Consider the following 7066-nt stretch of genomic DNA (forward strand, 5'->3'; position numbering starts at 1 on the left):
TGGCAGGACAGTCCCCATTCACAGCGCAGCATCTGGAGCCGAGAACCACTGATAAGTGGGGTGACCATCTCTCCTGGGCTGGTGGGGGCTTCCAGTGCCAGCACACTGGGACAGCATGCCACTCCCTGACTGCTGTGGGGGCCATACTGACGCCTAGTGCCCCCCCACCCCCATGGGTTTCTGAGACTGTAACTGTTTATGGGAGTAGAAAGCCCAGTCTTTCTCCCGGGGAGCTGCTGGTGGTTTTGAACCGCCAACCATGAGGATTGTAGTCCAACGCATAACCACCACACCACCAGGGACAAGTGGCAAAGCTACTCTCCCATGAACTTGGGCCTACTGCTTTCCACTGCCCCCCTAAGGCCACCATCTTCCCACAGGCTCAGTGTACGATGGGGTGCATTGGTAAAAACTGGAGACAGAACTTACACTGGACATTTAAGTAAGACTAGGCTGACAAGGAGCAAAAGGATTTTTCATTGGCAAATCTGATGCAAAAAACATTTTTTTAAAGCATTGAATGTTTTTTGGGTTTTTTTATTCATTTTATTGGGGGCTCATACAACTCTTATCACAATCATCCATCCATCCATTGTGTCAAGCACATTTGAGCCTTTGGTCTTAGCTCCTTTATTTTTCCCCCTTCCTCCCTCAAAATCCCTTGATAATTGATAAATTATTATTGTTGGAAAGCAAAGCTGTCTCTTTAAGGTCTAAGGTACTGTGTGCCTGATCCAAGCCATAGTATCTCTAGTCGCCAGGCAGGCTTGTGAAAGCCGGGCAATGACTAAGGGAGACTGGACAAGACAGAATGCATTTTCATTCTGATGTTGGTGAAGGATATTGAATAATCTGTGTGTGTTAGTCTGGGTGGACCAGAGAAACAAATTCATAAGCACTCAATGTGTGTAAGAGAGAGCTTTATATCAAAGAGTAATTATATATTAAGAAAACAGCCCAGCCCAGTCCAGATCAAATGCCTAAGTCCAATATTAGCCCATATATCTGATACCAGTCCATAAATTCCTCTTCAGACTCAGGCAACACATGCAATGGAAGGTCACAGGCCAGTGAGTGGAAAGTCTTATGGATCCAGTGGCGATGGAAGCATCTCAGCGCTGGCGTGGGTCTCCACAAGGCCCCTCCAGCTCCAGGGTTCTGGTTTCATCAGGGTAGCTCCATGTGGCAAATCAACAGGAAGAGGAAGCAGGGAGTGAGTGAGTCTGGCCTCCAGCGAGCTATTTATCTCCTTAGTGCCTCCGAATGAGGTCATCAAGTTGCGACCTGATTGGCAGGCTAGACTCCACCCCTTCATGAGTTGACACCATGTCCTGCCAGAAGCAGAGCAGCGAAGAAGCTCAAGGCCCTTGACAAGACGGCTGCAAAAACGGGCTCAGACACAAAAACAGTAGTGAGGACGGCCCAGGACCGGGACGTATTTCCCTCTGCTGTCCATCGGGTCGCTGTGAGTCGGAACCAACTTGAAGTTACTTAAGAGCTACCAGAACAAACAGAGTTGTCTTGTAAGAATTACTAGAGAGCTCCTGGGTGGCGAGGATGACACGGATTTGTCCTACGTGTTTTGGACATAGTTACAGCAGTGGCCAGCCCCTGGAGAAAGCTCCAGGGACCGTGGGAGGACTCTCAACAAGATGGGTCAGCACAGTGGCTGCAACCGTGAGTTTAAACCAGGACCAGCCGGATTTACCTTCTATTGTCCGTGGAATAAGAACCCACCGGAACCGGCTCAATGATACCCAAGCCCAGAATTTGGAGTGAAGCAGACCTAAGATCCAGTCCTGGTCTGGCTGGGCGACCTGAGTGAAGCCACTTAGCCTCTCTGAGTCTCTGAAAATTGGGGGTTGGGGGTGAATGTACCTAGCTCTGCAGGGTCTTTCTGTGCCTCAGACGGACGTCGCCCGTGGTAGAGATCGGGGAAGCGGTGGGCTTTGTTAATAGGTAGAGTACTTCTCCCAGTAACTAGGAGGAGAGGGGAGGCATTCCCGCTCCCAAGAAAGGCCTGGAAGTAGGAACCAGCCTGGCTACATTTATTATGGATCAGCTCACGATGTGGAGCCAAAAATACCCTCGGTGGGCAGTGTCTTTGTGGCTGATATTAAAAATGACTGATTTAAGACCGTGTGCTTCACCAGGGTGCAAACGCAGAAGGTAGATCTGGAGTATTCTCAGGCTTAAATGCTGCCAGTATTTCATCTTTGGGTAGTCATAAAGTTAAAGGTTAATAGGCTGTACAAATGACAGAGTTTAAAGGGAAAAATGAGGAGGGGACAAAGTGCTCTGGGAAGCCTCAGGCAGGCAAGAGACAGGTGACAGCTCACCTGCCGAAGGAGGACATGCAGAGTGTAGCCCAAAGCAGGGCCTCCTAGGCCCCTCTCATTTCTGGCCCCTCAGGAGAACTCCTTATTCCGGAAGTTCTTTCCCAAGGAGGACCTGGGCCTGGTGACACTGGTCTCTGGAGAGCCGAGGTGTGGACAGGGTTGCCAGCATCAGTGCTGAGCTCAGGGTCCTGTGGCAGGGCGGAGAAGCAGCAGACTCGGCTGCCAGAGACTTGCCGGGAGGCCTGGGTTCGTGCCTCAGACCCTGTGGTCAGGCCTGGGGCTCCCAAATTCCAGGGAACCCCATAATCACCAAGGAGCAGCTGATGCAAATGCAGATTCCTCGGCTCCCGCCCAGAGGTTGAGGTGGGACCCAGGAATCTGTCGTCTGACACAGTCCTACCCACCTCCACAGGTGGCAGGAGAAAGAGGACGCTCTCAACTCTCGTGAAGGTATACGGACTCAGAAACGCACAGGGGCAGCTCGACACTGTCCCATAGGGGTGCTATGAGTCAGCATCGGCTCCGTGGCAGGGAACTCCGAAGTTGACTCTAGGACAAGTGGCCCAGGACACACATGGAGGGACCCTGAGCAGAGACAGTGTTGAGTCAAGTTCTCACTTCCGATGCCTGGGCCTTTTCCCTGGCGGCAAGAGCTCGAATCAACCGAGCGACATCTTCCAGACAGAATCCTGATTCTGCTGCTCACCTGTGGGGAAGAAGAGGCACAGTCTAGGAAGTGCTAGGGGGCGGGGTGCACCCACACAATGCTGGCCTTGGAGCCCAGCAGCGGGCTCCCCTCCAGTTGTCCTCTTTCCTCAGCCCACAGGCGTCTTCTCCCCGCAGACAGAGGTGGGTACTTGCCTCACGATGGAGCCTCAGTTTCTCAGGCCCCTTATGTCTTCGTGGATGGGCCCTGTCCTGGCCGGACTCTGGGCACCAGCAGAGCAAAGGTCTGTGGAGGATGTCCCAGCTCTTTCCCACGAGTTCACGGTCGACCCCCATCGGAGAAGTCAGGCAGTTTGAGGAGCAGGGGGAGGGAGAAAGGTCAGATTCAATGCAACACAACCCTTAGCCTAATTCAGCGGTGCGTGCCTGTCCGCAGGAAGACTTCCAGACTGCGCTTGTTCGATGGTGTCAGAGCCTCTCCTCTCCTCTCTCTGGGGAACTTCACAGATTTCAAAGCACATTCTACCTGGATGCCCTGTGTCCATACAGCAGGAGGAGACACCGCCGCGTCCCGGGCCATCCTCACCATCGTTTCTATGCCTGAGCCTATTGGTGCTGTAAAAGCAGACCCCTAACTTTATCCTGGGTTATGGGATATAAGGACAAAGGTTTTTCTTTGCTGGGAGGCACTGAATAATTTGGGGACCTGTCGTGTAGGCAGAATAATGACAGCCCCCCAAAGATGCCCATGACTTAATGCTGTCATAGGTTCTCTGTGAGTCGAGGTCCACTCAATAGCAATGGGCTTCTGTCTGTCTTCTTGTGTTTGTCTGTTTAATGGAGGGACGGGAACCAGAAACATCAGTGTGAAGCTTGGGAGGAGGACTCATCTCCGTGTCTGACTTTGAAGATGGAGGGAGTGGCCACAAGCCAAGGAATGCAAGCCGCCTTGAAACAAGTCTCTCTCTGGGGTGCAGTCTCACTGAACCTTCATTTTTGCCCACTGAGCCCCACTCGGGGCGTCAGGGTGTCTGACATGCAGAACTGGAGGATACGAAGATGTATGCAGAGGCAAGCCTCAGAGTTTGTGCGAGTCTGTGCCAGCTGTCTCTAGGAAATATCGCTCATTGAAATCAAGTCAATTCTGATTCACAGTCACCCTGTACAGGGTTTCTGAGGCTGTAAATCTTTAAGGAAGCAGACAGCCTCATCTGTCTCTCTCCGAAGTGCCGGTGGATTTGAACCACCAACCTTGAGGTTAGCTTACCAACACTTACCCAACAGCGCCACTACTGCCATCGAGTCCTATACAGGACAGGGTAGAGCTGCCTCCTGTAAGTTTCTGAGCCTGTGACTCTTTACGGCAGTAGGACATCCTGTCTTTCTCCCGTGGAGCAGTTAGTGGCTTTGAACTGCTGACCTTGTGGCTCACAGCCCAACGTGAAACCACTAGGTCACCGACTGGGGCTCCTCTAGGAAACTGAATGCAGGCATGGTGAAAGAAAGAGGCAGAGATGAACCTCCAGTTTGTGACTCAATCTAAGAGCCGCAGTTGCAGAGGCCGGTGGGGAGGTAGAGGAAGAGGTGAGAGGAAACATTTTGAGATTCCCAGTGGCTTTGGCCCTCTGGCTGTCCGTGAGAGGATCACAGCATGCCAGGAACAGGGGGCTAAGCAAACTCCAGCCAAAGCCTCCTTCCTTCTTCTGAGCCTGGCATGAGCACCCTACTCCACAAGGCAGCACCCCCCACCCCTGCCTGTGGACCTGACGGTGGGAGGCTCAGGGTTGGCTCTCCCCCCCCACCCCAGTCACCCAAGATGCTGGTTCCTCTCTCCTTCCTCTAGAGAGGCCAGACGTGGCCCCAGGCAGTGTGAAAACCAGGGACCCTCCTGCCCCAGTTCCCTGTCTGGGGCTGGGGGCACCTCCTCTGGAGTGCTGGCTGAGCCCCCAGCCCAGCCAGCCTCTCGCCTCCAGGCGCCACGATTGTCCCAGATAGAAGCTCCTCACGATCAATCTTGCTGCTGCCGTCTCCATGAATTTTAAATTCCGGCAGCTTTGCTCCTTCTCGCCCGTTCCCTGGGTGCGTCAGACTGCAGCTTTTACAAGATCATATTTCTTCACATTTTCATACAATTATTTTAAATGGACAAGATAATGTTGAGATTCTTATTTAAAATGTATGCAGGTGAAGACTGAACCTTCTTGATTCTTCTATTTAACACCGGCGGGAGCGATGGGAGAGAATTTTAACAAGAGAGCTGGGGTAGAAGCGTCTGGGCCGCCGGTGAGGGACTGTGGGCTTAAGGCCCTGGTTTTCTTTGATGAATAAATAATTACCCCCAAAATAGATAGTTGGGTCATTATTAATCTCATTTTAGACCCTGCACATTTTATTGATTCTTAAGCACAAGAGCTCTGCAGTTTTCACCCAAGGGTGATTTTCTTAATTAAAATGTAAGTGGAAGGGAAGAAAAGTTTCAACAGCCTGGCCAGAGGCAGGCAGGAGGAGGAGGAGGAAGAGAAGGTGGAGGACTTGACGTGCCCCAGAATGCCTTCCTTCCTGACAGATGGCTCGCAGAGGCCAGGAGACTCGCAGAGGCCCAGCCAGAGTTGCACAATGAGACAGTGTGACCTTGTGCCCCGCTCTACCGCCCCCCAAATTTATGTTGAAATCCTAATTCCTGAAACCTATGAAGGTGACCTGGTTTGGAAAGAGGGTCTTTGAGAAGTTATCCGTTCACATGAGGCGGAAGTCCCTGGGGGCGCAGTGCAGAAGGTTAACACGCGAGGCTGTGACCCAAAGGCTGACAATGTGAGAGTACCTGGGATACCTCAGAAGAAAGGCCTGGTGATCTGTTCCTGAAAACCCAGCCGCTGAAACCCCCTGAAGCCCAGTTCTCCCCCGGGGTCATGGCTGAACGGGTGGCACTTAGCGCTGAGGTTTAAACAGGAAGCCGTTCTGCAGGACTGTAGGTCCTGACCCTAGGGCTGGTGTCTTAAAAAAATGAAAAAGATTCCCAAGGGTGAGTTAGTTAATGTTTATTGTGCCAACCTGGCCGATAAACACATGTGGGGTTACTTGAAGGGCGGAGGGATAAACGACTCGGTGAGCCTCGCCTTTCAAGTTCTCGGGTCTCTTGCTCTCTGATGGTCGGACCAGAGTACAGCTGCCTTAGCCAGTTCCCTGCTTCAGCTGGGAAGGTTCACTTCCTGCAAGATGTCCCCATGGAGAAGCTGCATGGACTTACCCCGATGCAGCCCTGGGCGCTGGAGGAGCCGTGTGGAGACCCTGCCAGTGCTGAGATGCTTACACACTCACTGATTCGGCTTTCCTCCTGTAGTCGGCATCCTGGTATGTGTTTTGTGAGATGGAGGAGAACTTTGCAGATTGGTGTCAGACACATGGGTTAATGTTGGGCTTGTGGGCTTGGGCAGCAGTGGGTTGGGATGTTTTCTTGATGCACACTTAACTTCTATATAAAACTCTCTCTTATACATGCGTTTCTGTGGATTTGTTTCTCTAAAGTCCCCAGATGAACACAGGGGAGATGCAGGGAGGAGCACAACCACATGGCCGGGGCTGGGGCTGGGGCTTCCCAGAGGCACTGGGGCTGTGGAAGCCGGCAGAGACCAGGGCCAGGGGCAGCACATGCCTGCTAGGCAAGCCCCTCAGTCCGTGGGACTTGGCACACCAGCCCTCGAACCTAGTCTCTGTGAGCCCAGCAAACAGATGTCTACCTGGCCCCTCCTCCAAGGCTCCCACTAGATACTAGGGAGGAATCCCACACTGGCCCCTGGCACACATGTAGGGAAGAGGGATCTCACATTCCCCCCAGGGCACACACGCCTGGAACAGGGTCGCTTGTGGACAGAGTCAAGGACTGTGCGTTATCGGTGAACACATGTTCCTCATCCGTGGGCAGGACACAGCTCCTCAGGGATGGGAGATGACACAGGCCAGTCAGGACACCACTCGCGGCCCCTCATTTCAATGCTTGGGACATCAAATGGCTCACCAGGTTCACCACGAGTCATGGCGGCCATTCGTGGGCTCTCTTTAGT

Source organism: Tenrec ecaudatus, chromosome 16 (assembly GCF_050624435.1).
Source record: "Tenrec ecaudatus isolate mTenEca1 chromosome 16, mTenEca1.hap1, whole genome shotgun sequence".
NCBI lineage: Eukaryota > Metazoa > Chordata > Mammalia > Afrosoricida > Tenrecidae > Tenrec > Tenrec ecaudatus.